This window comes from Chelonia mydas, chromosome 4 (genome assembly GCF_015237465.2).
Source record: "Chelonia mydas isolate rCheMyd1 chromosome 4, rCheMyd1.pri.v2, whole genome shotgun sequence".
Classification (NCBI taxonomy): Eukaryota; Metazoa; Chordata; order Testudines; family Cheloniidae; genus Chelonia; species Chelonia mydas.
In genome coordinates, this window is record NC_057852.1 from 122491124 (window position 1) to 122514182 (window position 23059).

General features: G+C 42.9%; 1 protein-coding gene across 1 annotated transcript in view; it reads left to right on the forward strand.

Annotated features, from left to right (window-relative positions):
* Positions 1 to 23059, forward strand: part of ZFYVE28 (zinc finger FYVE-type containing 28) — a 285473-nt gene that overhangs the window by 170059 nt on the left and 92355 nt on the right.

Consider the following 23059-nt stretch of genomic DNA (forward strand, 5'->3'; position numbering starts at 1 on the left):
TTTTGTTTTTGTTTTGCTGCGGGCAAACTCAGGAAGATGATACTTCATTGGTTTGTTTTCACATTTTCAAAGATCTTCAGAGCCATGAGGGTTAGAAATATTTTGTTTGTAAATAAAAGCTCAGGATCTGGAACACAATTCTGCAGCAAGAGGTGGGCAAGGGGGTGGATTCTGCAGCCACAGGCCTTTCCATACTGTTTGCTCTTTATATTAACCAAGAGATGCAGATGGAAAAATCTACCAATTATGAAAAGTGCATCTCTCCTCTTTTAAAAAAAAAAAAAAAAAAAAAAAAACTCTGTAAAAATAACACCAGAAGATCCATGTTCATTTTCTCCTGCTGAATCAAGTTTACTCCTTTTGCAAATAAATAAAGATGATTTTTCCAACTGATAGTCCTGCAAATTCACCTTGGCATCTGAAATTCATTCTCAATTCTGTTCGACTCATACATTATTACTGGTAATAAAAATCATGCTTGTCTCATTTAAACTTGTGCAACCCCTTCATCGTCAGATTCCGCCCTTAGTTACACCTCTGCATTCCCTACTGTTTTCAGTGGGGACTGTACAAGTATAACTGGGAATAGAATTTGACCCTGCAGCTTGAATTTTAAGAATTCTGTTGATAGAATTCAGCTCATATTCTCAAACTGTGAGGTTTTTTCTACAGTGCAAACATAAGTATAAAGCAATAAACTTCAATTTGCATCAAGAAAGTAAACATGATTGAGTGGCTGTGGAGAGCAGATCTGCTAAAAAAAGACACGGCCATTTTTACGCAGATACTCTTTCAAGAAGAAACAGACTTTAAGTAGTCATTACTAAATTCCTTGATAGAAATGATTCCAGCCAGAAACTTCAGATCTGGATCCAAATGGGCTTAGGTGTTGAAATCTGGGATTTTGGTTTGAGTCTAAGGCTAGCTGTTAGATATTACTTTATTGTGTGCTGATGAGAGAAGCAGTGATGTCGGCCTTTCTTTGAATTACTCAATTTTGAAGCTATGAAACTTTAATTTGCCTCAGTCCGTTAACCCTGTAATGCAGAGAAATTTAGCTTTTCCAGCATTCTCCATTGATTCAATGCATGTTCATGCTAATAGCAGAGAGCCCTCAATTTATCTATGCCCTGAATTAGCATTCCCAGTTTTTCTAATTATATTTATGAAATACATGTAGTGATTTCAGAAAAACATGTTTATGTAAACATGAGATGGTTTTGTTTGCAGAGTCCTCTGACAATTTTGAAAGCTGTACAAATTGTCCGGTCTTTGACTCAAGCAAGCTCCTGGGCTGTCCTTAGGAATGTAATAACCATGCTTCTTCAATTAGTGTCCCTATGGGTACTCCACTTCAGGTGTGCATGTGCCACTAGACCCTTTGAGAGGAGATTGTCCATTAGCAGTGTCCATTCAACCCATGCATGTTCTCTATAACCTCATGGGGTTGTACTGAGCTGTATGGGCAAACTGCCCTCAGTTTCTTCTCTACTGCCCCAGCCTGAGACAGAGCTGTAGCATGTCTGCCTTGTGTGTGCCTCAGCATGTTCTGCAGTTGTTGTTTTTTAGTTAGTTTAGTGTTTCTAGTTAGTGTTTTTGTTGTTAGTGTAGAATTAGTTAGATAGTTATGAGAGGTTTGGCTTTTTTCCTCCTCCCCACCCCAACCTTTTTCTAGAGAGTTTATTTGGCTAGGCTGGGCATGCCTGGCTCACCAGGATTCAGACGCTGCCTCTCTTGTCCAGAAGCTATCCCGTTCAGTGACGGTCATTCTTAGTGAATCCCTTGGATTCTGTGCTGCTGATGGTGCCATCTTCAGAGAGCTGAGGCCTTGATCACTTGTAATTATTAAAGAACCAATGGCCAGTTTTTGTAGTAGCAGTGATTTTAATCTCAGTACTCCTTGCCATATTTTACGATGTGTAATTACATTATTCCTCAAATTTCTTCTACAATATGAAATGGCTATGGTATTCTTCACTTTCTGTTCTAAACTGTGGTGAGGTGGTTATGCACTATTCAACTTCTGCATTCCAAACCAGAAATGGCTGCATTTCAGTGGTGGCAGGAATAATTATACATATCCCTTACAAGGAAGTTGAGGTTTAATATTGGTAAATGCTATGAGAACTTAAATAATTGTGCCATACAGATGCTAAATATTATAATCTTTGGGTTTTGCACAGCTTCAGATACTGACAAAGAACAAAACATATTAGCTATTGCAAAAGAGAGCATTAAAAACTTATTTCAGATTAAAATGTTATATTGTATCAAGGAGACAGAATGCTAAACTTCAGTGTACTGTGAACATCACCTCCAGCTGTGATCAGACCTCGTTAATTAAGCAGGGGTATGTAACTGGAGGGACACCTGCAGGGACAAGCCTACAATGGTTCCAATAATAGCATTAGCACTCTTTCCTCAGAATCAACATTGAACCAGTGCTGTGGGTTAGTGGTGGAAGTACCAGGCTGAGAGATGGCCTTTCTCTCAGCCTGGTACTTTCTCTTTCAGGCACCCAGTACCATCTGTGATGACGTATAATTGAAAATGACTATTTGTGTCAGTGTTATTACCACTGTTATACAATTGCAACAAAAATTATACAAAGTATATTATGTAAGGTGTCAATGGAAAAGTTATATTCTATCAAGTATGATTATTCTGGTTAAATCCATGTGTCATCTTTGTATCTAAAGTTATTAATATTGGCTATGCATTTGTATTTCAAACATGTGCTGTGTTCCTGGGTGATGCTCCCCAGATAGCAGTTTAGCCCTGATGTAAATCTATCTGTTGATGGCCCACTAAGGACACTCCATTCTCACAATGGACCATTGAAGAATCTCATCCCAGCCAGTAGGTCTTCCTGAGGATGCCTCAGATAGCAAGGAGCCAAAGGCCACCCCCTGTGATTCAGCAAAGCATGAAGGGGCATGTGGTATGCTCATGTGACCCTGAGCCAAATGGCCCATCTTGGGCCAATAACTTTCCTTACACAGGGGCTGTGGGGTTTGTTTGGGACAGTAAACTTCCATGCACATGGAAAAGGATATAAGACACCTGAGACATCTCCATTTTGTCTCTTTCCTGTTCTAATTCTCAGGATTGTGGATTTACAACTAAAAGGAATATCTTCAACTATGGGCTGAGGACCTTCCAATCTTTTGGAAGTTACCAGAGTGACTTTTGCAAACCAGCACTCTATGCCATCACTGCTACAAACCTGATATAAGGACTTTGAAATCACTTCTGTGTGTATAATTCCTTAACCATTCAATAATGCTCTTCTTTTTTTTTATTAATAAATCTTTAGTTAATTAAGGATTGGCTGACAGTGTGATATTTGGGTATGATCCAAGATACATATTGACCTAGAGGTAAGTGTCTGATCCTTTGGGATTAGTAGAACCTCACATATGGTGAAATGGGTTTTCAGTAACTCCTGACGTTATTAGACCTGTTTGTCTGGATGGGAGTCAACAGATGAAATGCCTAAAGGGAACTGTGTTTGACTTCTGGTCAACCAATGTGGTACTCCAGAAGCACTTTTGTTAGTGACTTGGTGAATCTAATTATAGACTAAACACGAGTTTTGGGGATTGTCTGTCCTATTTCTTGCAGTCTGCCCTGAATGTGGCACTCTGTGTGGTCCATCCCAGGCACCCAGTCACACCATCTGTGAAGGACATGGAGGGCTAGGACATTCACTTCTCTAGAATGGCACCAACTGCATCAGACTTACCATTGATGCCTTCTCACCACAGTGGGTACTGGCAAAACTGAAGGGCCAAATGCCTTCAGTCCTGGCACCTGCGCACTCCAGAACAACAGTACCTCAACTCAGTACTGCAGGAATTCTGCTACTCCAGGGACTTGTCAGTTTTAGACAGACCAGAGTCCCCACTGCAAATGACTCTCTGGTACAGAGACCTTGGTTTCTGGATTACCATTGCTTCCTGATATCGCAAGATTTTCTGCCTTATTCTACTGCCCCCTCCCCCATGTTTGGAGAACATTCAGGAGGATGAAGGAGTTTCCTCTTTACCAGTGCAGGGTTCCCCTCCACATCAGTACAGAAATCCATATCTTGACAAGGATCCCCGTCCAGGACAGGGATGATGGGATCAGTCTTGGGGAACACCCCTTTTCCCGTTTGGGCCTCCCAATGGCCATACTAGGATGCTGGGTGGTATATTGTCAGCAGTTTGCCAGATTCATAGACTTTAAGGTCAGAAGGGACCATCATGATCTTCTCGTCTGACTTCCTGCACACTGTAGGCCACAGAACCTCACCCACCCACTCCTGCCAAAGACTGGCTTGGTGTTCTTATCTGCTTCACCTGTGTGTTTAACTTGCATACAAGTTTCTGACTGTCCCTCCTCTCCTCTCTCAGGATGCAGGTTGCATGCTTCATCCACTCTAGGGGTCCCTCACCTCTGAGCATGGCTCCTAGATGGTTCATGGGATTAGAATCCACCTGTTAACAGGAGTACAACAGGTATAACTAAACAGTAGAAGGGAATCAACTTGAATTACTTACGTTCAGAAATGGAGATGATTCAACCACTGGTGTCACCAGTACCTGAATCATCTTTGCTGTCAGCCATCTTGGATTACCTGCTGGACTTGAAATCAGGGTTATCAATTGGCTCTTTTAGACTCATAAACTTGAAGGTCAGAAAGGACAATCGTGATCATTTAGTCTGACCTCCTACACATTGCAGGCCGCAGAACGTCACCCACTCCTGAAATAGACTCGGGTTCATCTGGCTGCAATAGCTGCATTTCATCTCCCACTAGAAGGGTTTTCCATATTTGCTCACCCTATGTCCTCAGATGTATTTAGGATTTAGGAAACATCTACCCCCAGGTTAGGGATCCTACTCCTACTTGGGATCTCAGCCTCGTAGTTAGATACCTCCATGGGCCCTCTCTTTGAACCTTTGGCAACCTGCTTCTTGTTTCACTTATCTACGAAGACTGCTTTTCTAGTAGCTATCACATCGGCCCCCAGGGTTGGGGAGATGAGGGCCTTGATGGCAGACCCACCATTTACACTATTTTTCAAGGCAAGATCACTTTATGGCCACATCCTATACTCGTATCTAAAGTGCTGTCAGATTTGTATTGTAAGCAGACCATTCGTCTACCAGTATTTTTCTGTAAATCACATAAATCTCAGCCCAAGACCTCCTTTCATACTTCAGTTGTGAGACAGGCATTGGACTTTTATCTAGATAGGACCGAGCAATTTTGGAAGTCATCTAGCTTGTTTGTCCCCATTGCAGAAAGATCTAAGGGTCCATAATCTCTACAGAGAGAGACTTTTGAGGTGTATCATTGCTTGTTACAATGTAGCTGGTACTCTACCTCCCAAAGATTAATAGCACACTCTACCAGATCACAGGGAACTTCCCCAGCTTTATTCAAGAACATTCCAGTGTCTGAGACATGCAGAGTTGCTTCATGGGCCTCAGTACATACTTTTTCTAAACACTATGCCTTGGTCAATTTGTCACATCTGATACAGCACTTGGTTCTGCTGTATTGTATACAGTCTTGGACTCAATTCCAAAGCTCCCTCCTGCCAGTGGAGACACTGCTCGGGAGTCACCTGAAATGGAACGTCCATAGGGACACTACTAGAAAAAGAGTGTCACCTTGTGCAGTAACTGTGGTACTTTGAGATGTGTGTCCCTATGGGTGCCCCACTACCTACCCTTCTTCCACTTTGCTTTAGACTGTTTTTGTTGGATGTTTGGATAGAGAAGTAAATGAGGGCAGTTTGCCTGCGCTGTTCTATAGCCCCTCGGTGTGTGGCACGCGGTTGTATAGCGCACATGTATGGGCCAAAAGGACACTGCTAATGGAAAATCTCCAGTCAAGGGCTCAAGAGGCACATGTGTACTGGAAGTGGAGCACCCATAGGGGGCACATCTCAAAAAACCACAGTTATTGCACAAGGTGAATAACTTTTTCTTATATTCTGGGTAATGTGCATCACATTATTGCCTGGATTTGTGGAGCATGAACAAATGAGATAAAGGCAGGCCAATTTAAAAAAGAAATCCACTACAACAGTCATCTCTGAGAAGGGGCTTGTATGCCTTAGGTTGCTTTCTGCCAAACATTCTGCTCTTCCTTATGTATTAACCTGTCCAAAGGCGTCACCTTCTGTCTTTGAAGTTTATATGGCAACATGCACAAAATAAGAGCACTTTGATTAAAATATTAACATTTACACTGAATTTAATCTGTATTTCATTCATGCTTAATGGAAAAGTTAAAAAAAGTCATCACTGAGCATCCTTTTGAGATACATGTGCATGTGAAGAGCTATGAAAACACAAATAGTACCATGATATTGTCAGAATGGATTGGCAGTGAATTATGGGGGAAATGCTGGATGTACTCATTACTTAACATTTTTGATAAAGGTGCTCTGGGAGCAAGTATTGTAGTCATTGAGAACATCAAGGCAATTTAAAGGAGCTGTGATATTTCCATGTTTGATTGCATCTGTCCACTGAAGATCATTTTCACACAGAATTATGCCCAGAGACATCTCTTAACACAAGACAAATTAGCCTAACACTATAAGAAGGTGCCAGCTGGTGTCTGAAACATAACTATTGGTAAAAGTCGACTAGATTATATTCTATATTTCATTTCATTAGACTGTATAAAGGTTAGACATTGTGAATTTTGAACCAAGAGTATTTTTAGCTAATGTAAATGGCTTATTCTTCCTAGGCTGCTTACTTTGTAACCCTTTAGAAATTATACTAGTTATGTCAGCAGAGGTCAGTGAAGGAGATAGTAGGGCCTATAAGAGATGGCAGGAGTAATTACTGAGAAATGGCTTAAAATAATTTAAATTCTTTGCCTTCGTGATCCTCGATGCTGGGAACTGATGGGCGTAACAGACCTATAGATACACATTTTCCAGGGAACGAGAGGAAATAGTGATGAAAAGCAAAATTCCTTCAGCCCGCTCAATCACGTTAAAAAATGTGAAGGTTGGTTATAACTGTGGCAGGATCCATTCCAGTATTCCGAATTCTGCTATGCTTCAGCATATACACTTGAAAACTAACGGCAAACAATAGATGGAACTGATGGGCTGAAGAGATGCTCTCATAAAATCTATATGTAAGAAGAGTTTCAGAGTAACAGCCGTGTTAGTCTGTATTCGTAAAAAGAAAAGGAGTACTTGTGGCACCTTAGAGACTAACCAGTTTATTTGAGCATGAGCTTTCGTGAGCTACAGCTCACTTCATCGGATGCATAGCATATCGTGGAAACTGCAGAAGACATTATATACACACAGAGACCATGAAACAAATTCATGGTCTCTGTGTGTATATAATGTCTTCTGCAGTTTCCACGATATGCTATGCATCCGATGAAGTGAGCTGTAGCTCACGAAAGCTCATGCTCAAATAAACTGGTTAGTCTCTAAGGTGCCACAAGTACTCCTTTTCTTTATATGTAAGAAGTTACTTGATGAAACTATGACAGGGAGAGTTGGAAATATATTTAGGAAACACTGGAAAATTTACTGAAATGGACATGGGAGGAACACAGTAAGCCTTTTAAAAATAAAATGGTCTGCTAAATAAATACAGGGAGAATGCATAAAAAGAGAAGGAAGCACTGAGGATTGTTCTAATCCAGAAAAGAATAAGGAAATCAGACTGAAGAGAAAAACATAACTATTTTGAAAGGCTAAAATGTGATGCCAAGACTAGCGCAAGGACAAGCCTTGAATTATGGATTATTTTCTTTTTGGGAATATTTGTAGTTGAGGATGGAGTATCCATTTGTGCTGTGGGGACCTACCTTTGACAGTGGACAGGAGGACATTTCCTTAATGAGTAATATATTTTAATATTTTGTGTTAAAGTAGATTATAAATACTGTTCTATTGCAGTTACTCCTAGTGATGATTGCTTATATAACTATCACACAGGAAAACCCCAGAAGTGTGTGACTCTAATGTAAACGAACACTGCTTGTGAGTTGTTGCTTTAATATTTTTTTAATTACATATAAAACGAATAGTAAACGGGTATAAAATTCCTTTTAAAAATAAAATACACAAACATTTTCATGTGAAATGTTGTAGCAGATTGAAGCACAATGGATTTCAGCAGCCAAATGAAAACCAGCAACTGAAATCTAAATGTGAAAATTCTCATACTGTATAGTCTGACTGCAGGCTTACCATTAGCTGGGTCCCTTTATCATGGACTGAATGACTAAAGTTAGGTTAGGTTGTAGAATTTAATTTAAATTGTTTACCCCATTTTCCACAACGATATCTGTTCCCATGAAAATAAGAGCTAGAAACAAGTATTGTCAGAGCATTTGTCAGCCAGTCAGTGTCAATTAAATTGCTATTGTTAAAACAGTTTCAGAAGTTTCATGTAATCCGTGAAAAAAATCAAATCATGGGGCTGGGGATTGGATTGACATTTTAAACAAAACTGGTTTATTATGCATACATTACTTACCAACTTTATATGGAGTTCTTCTCTATATTTCTGAGGTATGATTAACGTGACACTTATTAGTCTGCAGTGAATAATATGGAACTACTTAATATGAAAAATTCCTTCTACTTATTATCTAAGAGCAGAGCCTTTATCACATCTGGACATTATGTCCCTCTGAATCAAAAGGAATTAATCAGCCATTCTATTCACTGGAACATCCTTTTTGATCCTACAAAGGAACTAGACGTGCCATCCCTTAAAGTCTGAGAAACAAAATGAAAACTGGGGGGAGAGATTGCAGGAAAGCTAGTATGAACATAGAAGCTTCCCCGTGTTCACCAGGTTTTCAATTTGTTTCTGCTTGTTGCTTCAAGTAGGTCATTTAGAGAAACTGTTCATTGACTAAGGCTGTGGGTGGGCTGGATTGAAAATGCTGTGCAGTACAAATCAAGGAATTAATATCTAGGAAAGAAAAGCCTTAGGGAGGAATTTTGGCTCAAATCCCAGTTGTGTTGAGTACATAGGGTGCTTATGCTCTGCAACTGAGTGAGAGGGAAAGTAAAGGAGGTTCTTCTTTGGGTGCTTGTTCATGTCAGTTCCAATCTGGTGTGCGCGTGCCACGTGCACGACAGACGGAAGATTTTTCCCTTAGCAGTATCCGTAGTGTCGGCCTCGGCACCCCCTAGAGTCGCACCTTTATGATGCCCAGTATAGGGCCCTGCCGACCCAACCCCCACTCAGTTCCTGCTTACCACCTTGTTACGGCTAGCTGGAACTCCCTACTGCTCTTGCCTCAGCAAGCGCATGCTTCACAGTATCTCTATCCTTGTGCACATAGTTAGCATAGTAGTTATAGTTAGTGTAGTTTTTCTTATAGGTTTCCTTTTGGGGGTCTTCCCTCTGATGTTTTCCCCCGGCACCGGGATATGCCTCGGTCCCCGGGTTTTAAACCGTGCTCAGACTGTGGCAGGTTTGTGCCAAGGAGTGACCCGCACTCGTGCCTTAAGTGTCTGGGTAAGGGGCATCTCGGAGACCGCTGTAAGATCTTTGAAGGGTTTTCACCCCAGGACCCTTACGGACAGAGAGCAGCTCATGTGAATCCTGCTTATGGAGGCGGCTCTTCGGCTCCAATCCAAGCACACCACGCCTGACCTGCCTCAAGTGCCGCATACTCAGTGTGCAGCACACCAGTGCTGAGGAAGGACTCAGTTAAAGACCCTTGGCACCACCAAAGCTCCACCCATGGGCAGGCATCAGTAAGGCACTCCTCGCCCCACCAGAAGAAGAAGACAGCCAACAGAGGGCGCTCCCTAGCTAATTCTAAGGACCACATAACGAGCAAACCCCCATCGGGTGCTCAATCGGCTGGGATCCCGTCGCCCCAGAAGGAGTACAGTCGAGTCTGGACCCGTGCCGCTCACCAGGCTGCCACTACGAGGACATACAACTCCCCTCTATGGCGGATGCATTCAAGGCGGCAGCAGACCTATTGGCACTCCCAGTGCTGCCCTCACCTCCTAGGATGGACAGATCGCCGGCACCAATCCCAAGCCCAGTACATTCTGTGGGCAAGCTGGTGGTGATGTCCACTGTGATGCCATCCTCATTACATCAACCACTGACACCGGGAGTTTCTGCGGGGGAGCCACTGCCATACCCAATTTGGCACCCATCCTTGGCACCAAGAGGCTCCACTCCTCCTTGGTCATCACAATCCAAGATCTTGGAGGCGGAGTCCTCTTGCTATAGCAGGAGCAGAAAATCCTGCTCCCGCCACGGTCATCATCCCTCCCCGGCGTCCTGGCATGGCCAGTGGCAGGGGCCCCACTGCCCCTTCTGGACATCCTGGGTCTATCATCAAAGCCAGGGTTACAGATCAGCATTGGTGGCCTCAGTCTTGGGCACTCTGACAACAGTGCTGGCTGCCGCACTCTCCTCGGGACTGATCGCGACGTCAAATGTAGTGTCGATCCCAGCATCGGCTGCGGCCCCGATACCAGCACCAGCACCAATCCCAACACCAATCCCATTGCTCCTTGCCCTGCGGGACCCCAGGGGGGCCAAGGGCAGTGATCAGACCCCCAGTACTCTCCACTTTCTCATCCTCTTCATTGTCGGATGAGGTGGTGGCGGGTACCTCAACCGCTCCAGCCTTAGAGGACACTAGGGTCTTTCAGCAGCTGCTGAGACAGGTGGCCCAGAACCAAATATCAAATAACAAAATGGAGGAGCTGGTGGAGGAAGCCGACCCAATGGTCGATATTCTCTCCCCTCCTGGGCCATCCCGTATCACGCTGCCACTGATCAAAATGATCAGTGATGCCACCAAGACACTGTGGCAGACCCCATCGTCGCTGCCACCTATCTACCATGAAGAGAAATGAATGGAGGTACTTTGTTCCCTCACAGGGGGTATGAACATTTGTACACCCACCCCCAGCCAGACTCCATGGTAGTGGATGTGGCTAACCAGCGTGAGTGACAGGGCTACCAGGGGTCCTCATCCAAGAACCATTACACCAAGAAATTGGACCTTTTGGGGAGAAAAGTACATTCGACTGGGTATACAGGGGGTTGCAGCTCCGTATTGCTAACCACCAGGCAGTGGTTAGCAGATATAATTATAACACGTGTGAGGCTATGCAAAATTTCATTGAACTTCTGCCTCCTACTCTCATGCGGACTTTTCCACACTAGTAGAGGAAGGCAAATTGATCTCCCATGTGTCCCTGCAGGTGGCCTTGGATGCAGCCTCCTGTACGATGACTACTGGGGTGGCCATGAGAAGGAGTTCCTGGCTGCAGGTCTCGGACCTATCATTTGAGGTGCAGCAGATGATTCAGGATCTCCCCTTTGAGGGTCAGTTGCTGTTTTCAGAGAAGACTGACTCGCGTTTGCACAGCCTCAAGGACTCTTTGGCTACCCTGAAGTCCTTGGACCTTCATACACCTGCGATGCAAAGGAGGCACTGCAGGCCTCCCCCACCCCCAAGGAATTATCAGCCTCAGGGCAGACAGGAAGGGTCGCGTAGGAGGAACAGGAACCCGAGGAAGAGACCTCATCCTTCCTCCAGCCAGTGATCTGGCTAGTCGAAATCTTCCTCAGGCCAGAGGCAGGCCTTTTGAAGGTGCACTCGGGGGGCAACACACCAGCTCAGAGACTGGATCCTCCCTACCTTACCTTTTTGTCACGTCTATCCCCTTTCTACCCCACGTGGACCCCTATTACATCAGACCATTGGGATATTCACTGCAATTCTGTTCCCTCCCACCCCTGGACCCCGCTTCTTCATCGCTCTTCAGGGACCCCCCTCACGAGCAACTCCTTATCTAGGAGGTGCAATTGCACCTCTCATTAGGAGCAGTGGAAGAGGTTCCTCAGGATTGCAGGGGCTTTTATTCTCTGTATTTCCTAATACCAAAAGCCAGAGGTGGGCTAAGACCTATTCTAGACCTATGCGAACACAAGAAGTTCATAAAGAAACTCAAATTCCACACGGTCTTGTTGGCCTCCATCTCTTTCTTGGATCCAGGGGACTGGTATGCCACCCTCAACTTGAAGGACACGTACTTTCACATAGCAATAACTCCATCCCACAGGAAATACCTCAGGTTTGTGGTGAGCAACAGCCACTGTCAGTTCACAGTCCTCCCGTTTGGTCTATCAGCGGCGCCCTGAGTATTCACCAAATGCTTGGCAGTCGTGGCCATGTTCCTGAGCAGGTGCCAGGTACAGGTGTTCCCATACCTAGATGATTGGCTGATCAAGGGCCGCTCCAGGGCTCTAGTGGAGGTGCAAGTCGAATTCATCATGGCAATGTTCGACACACTGGGCGTTCTCCTGAATGTGGGGAAGTCCACTCTGTCCCCTGTTCAGCAGGTAATATTTATAGGGGCGGTTCTGGACTTGACCCAGGCCAGGGCATACTTGCCAGAGTCGAGGTTCTGGGCCATGGGTGACATCATTCGGCGTCTCAGGCAGTTTCTCACCACCACAGCAAAAAATTGCCTAAGGCTCCTGGGACACATGGCGATGTGTACCAGACTTCGGCCGCTCGAATCCTGGCTAGCCTCTGTATATCAGCCAGTTCGGGACAGTTTGGATAGGGTGGTGACTCTGCCTCCCCATGTCCTCGATTCCCTTCTGTGGTGGCGTGACCCACAAGTGATGTGTGCTGAGGTTCCCTTCACCAGCCCCCAGCCAACTCTCTCGTTGGTAATCAATGCATCAGACTTGGGCTGGGGAGCACACCTGGGAGACCTCAGGATGCAAGGCCCCTGATCACAGGCAGAGCTGGCTCTTCACATCAATGTCAGAGAGCTCAGAACAGTGCGCCTGGCACGCCAGATGTTCCGAGCCCACCTAATAGGCAGATGTGTTTCAGTTATGACAGAGAACACCACAGCGATGTTCTATATCAACAAACAGGGGAGGGCACACTCCTCTCCCCGTACCAGGAAGACCTCATGCTTTAACTGCAGGCTTCATACCTCCTGGGGTGCAGAAGGAGTTGGCAGACTACCTCTGCAGGTCGTTCCAAGGCCATGAATGGTCCCTACATCTGGATGTCGTGAACTCCATCTTCCAATGGTGGGGCTTTCCCCCGGTAGACCTCTTTGCCATGCGACTCAACAGGAAGTGTCAGCAGGTCTGCCAGGGGTCAGCAAGTGACCTCTTATATCTACTCACCAAAACAGACCCTTTCTCCTGCTGGAATCAAGTGAAGTGCACTGTACCCCAGCTCTCCAACATGGCCTCTACACAAGTGTCCGTGCTAAAAAATTTGAGGTGCATGGTAATTTTTCAAAAAAAAAAATCAAATGACTGACACCCTCCGCCCCCACCTCCACCCCATGTCCGTCACTAAGTATGGTAATTTTGTCAGGTGTTCGTCGCACAACATGGTGGTGCCAACCCCTGAGTTCTACTCCTTCTGGAACCATAGTCCAGGCTCCATAGTGGACACATTCCTATTACTGTGGGGAAATCATCTCCTATACACGTTCCCACCCATCTCTCTCGTTCACAAGGTGCTCCTCATGGTACAGAGGAAAGAAGCTTCAGTGATATTGATAGCTCCAGTCTGGCCCCACCAACACTGGTACGCATCCCTCCTCAAGTTGTCCGTGGAAGCCACGGTCAGCTTGCTGCTCGTCCCAGACTTAATAACTCAGGATCACGGTTGCCTCCAGGACCCAAACCTCAAGTTGTTGCATCTAACGACATGGAAGCCCCATGGCTGAACCTGATGGAGCTTACCTGCTCAGACCAGGTTAGACATGTCGTCCTTGGCAGTAGAAAACCCTCCACTAGGGCTACCTGCCTGGCCAAGTAGAAGAGATTTTCAATCTGGATGGCGCAGCATCATTCTTCCCTGACACTCGCTGCTATACTGATTATATTGGACTACCTCCTCCATCTCAAACAGCAGGGCCAATCCATGTCATCAATAAGGGTTCACCTGGCTGCCATTTGAGCGTTCCATCCAGGTGCAGAGGGACAGTTGGTCTTCGCCAACGCTATGGTCAATCGCTTTCTCAAAGGTCTCGACAAGCTATATCCACACGTCAGGCAGCCGATCCCACCTTGGGACCTTGGTTCTTTCCAAACTGATGTGCCCTTTGAACCACTGGAGACGTGCTCCCTGCTCTATCTCTCGTACAAGGTGGCGTTTCTGGTTGTGATAACCTCAGCCAGGAGGGTGTCTGAGCTCAAGGCTCTAACATCAGAACCCCCCTACACTATGTTCCATAAGGACAAGTTTCAGCTCTGGCCTCACCTGGCTTTCCTCCTGAAGGTTGTCTCCCAATTTCACATCAACCAGGCCATTTTCCTCCCTGTGTTCTATCCTAAGATGCACTCGAGCGGCAGGGAGCAGAGGCTTTACTCATTGGATGTCTGCAGAGCGCTAGGCTTTTGTATCGCGAGAACAAAGCCGTTCTGAAAATCCATCCAGCTATTTGTGGCAGTGGCGGACTGAATGAAACGTCTTTCTGTCTCTTCTCAGCGGATTTCGTCATGGATCACGTACTGCATATGTGAGTGTTATAACCTGGCAGGGGTGGTTGCCCCTCTGATTGCTGCACACTCCATCAGGGCGCAGGCCTCCTCAACGGCATTCCTGGCACAGATTCGGACCCAAGAAATTTGCAGAGCAGTGATGTGATCTTTTTTACATTCAAAACTGATGCAGCAAGCCCAGAGGTACCGAGGCTATGAACTGCAAAGTCTAGAGGTGCCACGGCTCAGCCCTAACACAAATTAAGCACTGTGCTTATCCCAGCTATGGCCATGACACTATTTGTAGAATGAATAGTGATGAAACAAGGGTACTTATTCTAATACTGGTGAACTTTGTTTATGCAAGACAAATGCACTATACCTGATGTTTATAATAAAAAGACTCAGATAGGCATGCCCTGTTTCCAGGAAACAAAACATATTTGTCTTCTTAATGTATCTGTCAGATAATAATAGGTTTCAAGAGTTCCATCTATATATATTAAGTGATAGAGCTATCCCTTAGTAACAAAATAAGGCTTGGGACAGGCGGTTTCTAATGAAAACCCAGTTTTTCTATGAAATCCATATATAACCCTAGGGAGAGAATGAAGGGACCCATTTCAGTAAAGATACTCCTATTTTACCAGGAGACGTTAATGTTGGCTAATGTCTTTCTCCGTCTAAGTGAGTGAATATAAATCTTTGCTATCGTACAAGGACACCGTCAACCAGCTGAGGTCCAAAAATGTACTTGTCCATAAAGAAAGGATAATCCCATACAGCATTGCTACAGAATGTCTCTTAAAGAAAAAAAATATTCTCCCAAAAGACATTAATGCAAGAGTTGCATCCTAGGAGAGAGCTACCATTTCCCTTTGATTTTTTTTTTTTTTTTTTTTTTTTTGGTAATTCAGTAAAACCTAAAATTACTATAGGAAGTTGGGGAAAAGTGAAATTAATATTCCATGACTAGGTCTTAATTTCTCTATCTCTTAGATGAGAATAGGATGATTATCTATATTATATGACTCAAACGCAATGCACGTGAAAGTTGGAACTATGATTAAATCTAATATAATGAAGCAGGAATTAGAGTCTAGATGGTAGTACATGTTCCTCCAACTACAGCAAGATCTGGCTCATCTTGCTCAGGCAACCAGTTCAATAGAATTGATGCTCTAAGATCAATAAACATTTTATTTGAAAACGACATTTGCCAACCCCCACTTTTAAGTGACATCTTTGACTTGGCACACCCAACTCGGGCAATTGATTAAATGTATTAATTATACAAATCTCAAAGAGATTTGAATATACACACTGTTAGAGATTATTACTTCTGTTATCAAAAAGCAGTCATTACCATCATCTGTAGCATCCATAATAACAAGCCCACAGTACTACACACCAGTTTAGGAACAGTAATCCTCTACATTTCAACTAAACGCAGATCGGCTGCAGCAATCAGTATTATGAAATCTCATTTAAATCAGTGGGTGTGGCAACCATCCTTCATTCACTATAAATGTAAGTAGTAGTTAAACTACATTTTGGGGTAAGGTAGCTGAAACAATAGGAGCCACTACCCAAAATAAAGGCCACATGCAAGCCTAGTCATAAACTGAGCTATGTGGGCAATGGGGTTTTGTTGGAAATTGTTTGTTAGAAATATGTATGTCTGAGAGAAGAAGCAGCAGCAGAGAACAGGCAGAGAGAAACAGCCGCAAAGCCAGGAGCAAGAGAAGGATTAGAAATCTGATCATGATAGAAAGTGAAAAGAGGGGAGGGACAGTGCTGGCTGGAAAAAAGCCTGGAAACAGGAGCAAAGAAAATGCCTTCTGTTTGATTCCAATGGTATTCTAGGAAACCCAACTTTATATATGTTCTATGTAAATAAACAGGATTTCATTAAAGAAATACCTGGCTCAATCATCAATTTCTCCTCCTACTGGAAAAAGCCCACAAGACTGGCTAACTGCCCAGGCCAAAAGGGATAATGGAATTAACATTTACTATGAATTTAGGTCTTAAGTATTTGCTTTGTGTTTTGGTAGTGCCCAAAGTATTCAAGGCACTTTCCAGACAGAAGTAAGACACAATCCCGGCTTGGAGGGAGTTTTCAGTCTAACATAAGCAATTCAGACAGACCATGAGACAGAAATTAGTAGTATGTGATCAAATATTGGGTAGGAGGACTATTACTCAGGTGGCTTCCTTTTAGGTACCACAGCAGAAGTGGATCTTTAGGTGGCACTTAAATGCTGGAGAGAGTTAGAGAGCCTTGTGGATGGCCTTAAGAAGGGCATAGTCCATCTAAGGGATGATGTGAGGAAAGCACAGTTTAATGCAAGAAAATGACAAATGGACAGATCGAGCCTGCATTGTTGATGTAACCTTACGTTCTAGAGTACAAGTTAGTTGAACTTAACCATCTTCTAACCTTCAGAAGGCAAGTGCAACACTGCATCTCACAAAATTTATGGTTCACCCAAGCCATGTAAATAGTGACTGTTATCTCCATGCTCCATGCTGTTACACTTTTGAGTATTTGCCAAGACTTATATTCTATATATTATATTATTTTTTGCCAATATTTTACATTGCAAACTAACTTGCTGTCCATTATAGGCCTCGGATTACTTGCCTTTCTCTCCCATCCAAAAAGTTTGTTTGTCACCTTCGTGATGCATTTGACCCCAGCTCATGGAGGGAATGAGAAACCTGAGGTAGTTTCCAAGAGTGTCTGGAAACTGCTGGCGATTGCACTGGGAGAAAGTCACTAGATGATCTTAAATGGAAACAGTCTCATCCTAGCATGCAAATAAATAAAAAGATAACAAATAAAACCCTGAAGCTCCACTGTAGAGACATGGATCAAGTGAAAGATTTACTACTTTAATTCCAAATAATTGATTTTTGTTGCTTAAATGAGAGTGAAACCACAACACCACCATGTGTCTGCACCCATTCATTCATTGCTTACAAAGCAGAATATTGTAATTAACTAAATTGAATGTTTCTTGAAGCTCTATTAAAGAAAAGACTAATTTGCTTACAATGCATTGGATAGTCTGTCTAAATCAGTTGGCCTTCTTCCAGTTTCAGGGTGGCTGAGATTTGAGATCATTGTGAAGCAAGTGTTCCAAATTTCCTAATTTGGTTATTCTGACTTCTGCATCATAAGATTACACGAAATCAGCTAGAAAAATGCTTCATACATAGTGTATTTGTGATAGGCTTCCAATGACTCATGCTTATTTAATATAACTATAAAAACAGCACTAAACCGAAGTGTTGGGTGAATAATTTCTAATGGGGGAAGCTACATAAAGGTCAGGAAATTTCATACCAGGGTAAATAATATGTCATAATAATAATATATTTACCACATAGAATTCTTCCTTCAGGAGAGAGACACATGAAATGATAAAATCAGCATTCGATACCCTGTACCAACAAGACTGGAAGGGTGATGCACAAATGTTTCAGAGGATGCTGCTTTTTCACAGAATGACTGTGATGGGAGTCGAAGCTTGCCAGTGGCATTGCTTAGTGGTTAGATCGTTGGACCCTCAATTTCCCCCTCTCGGTCTGTGGTGCTTCCTGTTGGCAACTTTCCCAATACTGGGACAGCCCACCTTTTCATGGGTTGCAATTCGGCCCTCCAGCCGTGTCACCAATTTAGCTCAGCCCCCCTTTCAGGATAGCAGTGTCCAGTGAACTGTAGCAGGCCCCATGTCCTTATCTCCTAGCCCCTGTCAGGGGCTTATACTTGCCACAAGGCTTTCAGCATCTCTACAGTCTTTTCATTCCTGGGAGAGGTAGAAATGAGGTTTTTGTTCCTATATGGCAAGAGTCTTTGGTAGGGAGCCCAGGCCCTCTCCCACGCCCCTGGGCTCTGACCTAGGGCACTATGAGAAGCAAGCAATGGCAGGCATCAGGGTGTGACTCGAGACTGTCTCCCTGGGCCGCTTCCTGCCATTCACCCCCCTCCACAGTGTCCAAGTCCAACTTAAGATAGCAAAGTAAAAAAAAAAAAGGGGGTGGGGTGGGGAGGGGTAACCGAACCTTCAGCCTGGCTCAGTTAAGCTGGTAGTCCCTTCCTCCCGAACAGAGGCCCAGAAGTGCTCCTTAACCCCTTCAGTTCTAGTGTGGGGTTTATACACCCCATCACAGGTTCACTAATCACTTATACCAAATACAGGTGCTATAATATATAATAGCACCTAGGAAAAGGAAAGTGTAAAGAGCTTGCCTACGTCTGGTGCAGTCCAGAATCTGAAACTTTCTATTAATGCATGAATGTGTTTCCTGTGTCAGAGCAGGTTGAAATTCACTGTGTGTTAATTTTGTTGATTTATCTTCAATGAGAAACTATACGTTAGTTTCAATTGTCTAAATTACTGATGCAGCACAAATAACAAAACACCTGATCTTATGTCAATTCAGGTGGTGAGGCCAGTAGATGTGTACTATGACAGAAGCTAGGGGTGTGCAAAGAGGGAGAAGCGTTTCAATAATTATCTCATGTTCTTAGGGTAGCAACTTCTAGAGATACTATATGCAGAAATGTCTGACAGTGAAAAAAATGTAAATTCAACCTATGTTTGTTGTTTGCAGCCTAAGATGATCATTTTCTAAAAATGTTTATATTAGTTATTGGAATAATTTTATACCTTTAAAAATAATGGCATTTGAGGTACGATAAATGTATTGAATGTACTCAGTCTTCAGATGCTTGTAATAATTAACTGTTGAAATTAGGTTTCTATAAAATCAAGATAAAATCTAACACTTCGGTAAATGCAATGTAAATGGGAAGACAAGTAAAACCCAGTTGCTCAGGCAGTGGTGGACCCAGTATCTCACTCTCACGTCACATAAAAGTTCCTTTGACATCAATGGGAATTCTGCTAAAGAAAAGACTGCCAAATAAGAACAGAATTAGGGTGTCAATTAATCGCAGTTAACTCACACTATTAACTCAAAACAATTAATTGTGATTAAAAAGATTAATCAGATTTTAATCTCACTGTTAAACAATAGAATACCAATCGAAATTTATTAAATATTTTGGATGTTTTTCTACATTTTCAAATGTATTGATTTCAATTACAACACAGAATGCAAGGTGTACATTGCTCACTTTATATTATTATTTTTTATTACAAATATTTGCATTATAAAAATGATAAATAAAAGAAATAGTATTTTTAATTCACCTCATACAAGTACTGTAGTGCAATCTCTTTGTCGTGAAGTGCAACTTAGATTTTTTTGTTATATAACTGCACTCAAAAACAAAACAATTTAAAACTTTAGAGCCTACAGGTCCACTCAGTCCTACTTCTCATTCAGCCAATTGCTAAGACAAACAAGTTTGTTTACATTTATGGGAGATAATGCTGCCCACTTCTTATTTAAAATGTCAGAAAGTGACAACAGGTGTTTGCATGGGACTTTTGTAGCCAGCACTGCAAGGTGTTTAAGTGTCAGGTATGCTAAACATTTGTATTGCCCTTCATGCTTCAGCCACCATTCCAGAGGACATGCTTCCATGCTGATGTCGCTCGTTTGAAAAAAATGTTAATTAAATTTGTGACTGAACTCCTTGGGGGAGAATTGTATGTCTCTGGCTCCATTTTACTCCTTTGTATCATTCTGCCATATATTTCATGTTATAGTAGTCTCGGATGATGACTCAGCACATGTTCATTTTAAGAACACATTCACTGCAGATTTGACAAAACTCAAAGAAGGTACCAATGTGTGGAGCATGTTTTCAGAAGTCTTAAAAGAGCAACACTACGATGCGGAAACTACAGAAACCAAACCACCAATAAAGAAAATCAACCTTCTGCTGGTGGCATCTGACTCAGATGATGAAAATGAACATTGTCGGTCCGCTCTGCTTTGGATCGTTATCAAGCAGAACCTATCACCCTCATGGACACATGTCCTCTGGAATGGTGGTTGAAGCATGAAGGAATATATGAATCTTTAGCGTATCTGGCATGTAAATATCTTGCAACTCCGGCTACAATAATGCCATGCAAACATCTGTTCTTACTTTCAGGTAAGATTGTGAACAAGAAACGGGCAGCATTATCTTCTGCAAATGTAAACAAGCTTGTTTGTCTGAGCAATTGGCTGAACAAGAAATAGGACTGAGTGGACTTGTAGGCTCTAAAGTTTTATATTGTTTTATTTTTGAATGCAGTTGTTTTTGTACATAATTCTACATTTGTAATTTCAACTTTCATGATAAAGAGATTGTATTAGGCAATAGAAAAATGCAATGTCTTGTTTTTTTACAGTGCAAATATTTGTAATCAAAAATAAATATGAAGTGGGCACTGTACACTTTGTATTCTGTGTTATAATTGAAATCAATATATTTGAAAATGTAGAAAACATCCAAAAATATTTAAATAAATGGTATTCTATTAACAGTGCAATTAATCACAATTAATTTTTTTAATTGCTTGACAGCCCTAAACAGAATCTTTCTTTAACTTGCTGTAAAATAAAATTCTATTGGAAAACTTGGACATGCTTTAAAGTGGTGAATTAAAATAGGGAATCGTTTACTAGGGATGCCCCTTCGAATAGGTTTCATTGTGCTGTATATTATCATTGTATAGTGAAAGAAAGCGAATGGAAAATTATGACATTAGTACACATTCAAGTTAGTGAGAAAATAAATTTAAAGTAGAATATCATTGCGTGTCCTAAATTAGCATAGTATTGTACAAACTTTTGTTACCAAGTTTGAAATTTTGTAATTCATTTCTGAGTCCCCTGCTATAATAATTCTCTGTATTGCCTGCAGCTTTTACAGAATTAAATTGTTAAGATTACATTTTCCCACCCTCTCTTTCCAGTGTTAAAAGATCTTCAGAGGCTTATATTAATTCTTTGATACCAGAAGTCAGGAGTTTTTAACCTGATGTGCTAACTCAAATTACACTGGTGATAATACGAGAGCTTCAGGCAATTCACCTGATCCCAAAGTACAATACTGCATTGATTTTAAGTCTCTAGCTTGCTTCGTGACTTTGTACCTTTTAACTTTTTGTATTCCTCGGTGCATAATGAGCTCAAACATTCTGCTCTCTGTAATTTTGGGAGAGGACAACGTTCAGGCGTTTCTCTCCTTATTATGGCCACTTGCAAAATATTTTGCTGCACTAATTAGATCCCCTGAGTCAACAGTGGTTTGTGAAGCATAGTTCAAAAGCAAGTTTTTTGAGTTAGTTTTTGATTATTTGGAGTATTTGATTTACTGGCCCACTCTGCTAGAACATGCAACTGAATATTACTCTATCACATACGTGTTTCAAATTTAGTGATGTACATCTTTGTTAGCATGCAGCAAGACATCCTTGCTTCATTTACAGTGCCCTCATATGTTTTTAATCATTGTGGGATATTTGAAATTAAAAATAACTGCAGTGTCTCAGGCCTGGTCTGCACTACGGGGTTAGGTTGGATTTAGCTGCGTTAGGTTGATTTAAAAATGACTGCGTCCACACAACCAACCCCGTTCCGTCGACCAAAAGGGCTCTTAAAATCGACTTCTGTACTCCTCCCTGATGAGGGGAGTAGCGCTAAAATCAACCTTGCTGGGTCGAATTTGGGGTAGTGCGGACGCAAATTGATGGTATTAGCCTCCAGGAGCTACCCTAGAATGCTCCATTGTGACCACTCTAGACAGCACTTTGAACTCTGATGCACTAGCCAAGTGCACTGGAAAAGCCCCGGGAACTTTTGAATTTCATTTCCTGTTTGGTCAGCATGGCGAACTCAGCAGCACAGGTGACCATGCAGTCCCCCCAGAATCATAGAGCATAGAATGTTTCTACACTCCCGCTATCATCTCCGTCCCTGAGGCTATCGCAGATTAGAAGGTGAAAAACACGCACTCGCGATGACTTGTTTTCCGAGCTCATGCAGTCCTCGGCACCGCTTAATGCATGGAGGCATTCAGTGGCAGAGGCCAGGAAAGAATTAAGTGAGCTCGAAGAGCGGAGGCAGTACGCGATGCTGAGGCTAATGGGGGAGCAAACAGACATGATGAAGCATCTGTTAGAGCTGCAGGAAAGCCAACAAGAGCACAGACCCCCACTGCATCCACTGTGTAACCGCCTACCCTCCTCCCCATGTTCCATAGCCTCCTCACCCAGATGCCCAGAAACACGGGGGGAAGCTCCAGGCACCGAGCCACTCCACTCCAGAGGATGGCCCAAGCAACAGAAGGCTGTCATTCAAACAGTTTGCTTATTGTAGGCACACTGAAAATCAATGTGGCCTTGTCCTTCCCTCCTCCCCCACCCCACCCGCGCTACCTTGTCCGTTCTCTTTTTTTATTTTTTAATTAATAAAAAAAGAATGCATGGTTTCAAAACAATAGTTACCTTATTTTGAACCGGGGAGGGTGATTGGCTTACAGGGAATTAAAATCAACAAAGGGGGCGGGTTTGTATGAAGGAAAAACCCACACAACTGTCACACTGAAGCCTGGCCAGTCATGAAACTGGTTTTCAAAGCCTCT